This window comes from Mandrillus leucophaeus, unplaced genomic scaffold (genome assembly GCF_000951045.1).
Source record: "Mandrillus leucophaeus isolate KB7577 unplaced genomic scaffold, Mleu.le_1.0 Scaffold2, whole genome shotgun sequence".
NCBI classification, from domain to species: Eukaryota; Metazoa; Chordata; class Mammalia; order Primates; family Cercopithecidae; genus Mandrillus; species Mandrillus leucophaeus.
The window spans coordinates 13,160,003-13,161,172 of NW_012102031.1; the positions used below are offsets into that span (position 1 = coordinate 13,160,003).

The 1,170-nt window shown below is 43.5% G+C and overlaps 1 protein-coding gene across 1 annotated transcript in view; it reads right to left on the minus strand.

Moving 5' to 3' along the window:
• The window catches only part of OSBP2 (oxysterol binding protein 2), a 253,027-nt gene that overhangs the window by 134,254 nt on the left and 117,603 nt on the right, over positions 1-1,170 (minus strand).

Consider the following 1,170-nt stretch of genomic DNA (forward strand, 5'->3'; position numbering starts at 1 on the left):
TGGTCTCAAACTCCTGACCTCAGGTGATCCACCTGCCTTGGCCTCCCAAAGTGCTGGGATTACAGGCATAAGCCACTGTGCCCGGCCAGAAAGATTAAGCATTAATGTGTGCAAGGTACTCTCTGCTCCAAAACATGGCCCACACATTACACTGGTTACAGAGGAAAATTTAAATCTATGATTAAAATGTAATACCAAACAAAATCCCAATGAGGTATTTTTAATACAACTTAAGCTGATTCTAACATTTACATGGAAGATAAAACTCCAGTACATTTTAAAAATTAAAGAACAATAAGGAGGCCGGGTGCGGTGGCTCATACCTGTAATCCCAGCACTTTGGGAGGCCAAGGCAGGCAGATCACCTGACGTCAGGAGTTCAAGACCAGCCTGGCCTACATGGTAAAACTTCATTTCTACTAAAAATAAAAAAATTAGCCAGGTGTGGTGGTGCACGCCTGTAATCCCAACTACTCAGGAGGCTGAGGCAGGAGAATCGCTTGAACCTGGGAGGTGGAGGTTGCAGTGAGCTGAGATGACAGACTTAGCTCAAAAAAAAAAAAGAAAAAAAAAATGAGGATTTATTCTACCAGCTGTCAAAATATATTATAAAGCCACAGTAATTAAACAGGCACAGGAATTGATAAAAAAAATATCAATGAAGACTAGAGTATTCAAAATCAGAGTAAATGCTATTGAGAAAATCAGATACACTTTTGGAAAACATAAAAATTAGATGCCTTTCTCATAACTTGCAGAAAAACAAATTCCAGAAGGATACAATTAAAAGCATACTTGTCAACTGGGCACGGCGACTCATGCCTGTAATTTCAGCACTTTGGGAGGCTGAGGTAGTGGGATCACTTACGCCCAGGACTTTGAGACCAGCCTGGGCAACATAGCAAGACCTCATTTTAAAAAAAAATTTTTCTTGGCCGGGCGTGGTGGCTTACGCCTGTAATCCCAGCACTTTGGGAGGCTGAGGCAGGCAGATCATGAGGTCAGGAGATCCTGGCTAACACGGTGAAACCCCATCTCTACTAAAAAATACAAAAAAATTAGCCAGGCGTGGTGTGGGCGCCTGTAGTCCCAGCTACTTGGAAGGCTGAGGCAGGAGAATGGCGTGAATCCGGGAGGCAGAGCTTGCAGTGAGCCGAGATCATGCCACTG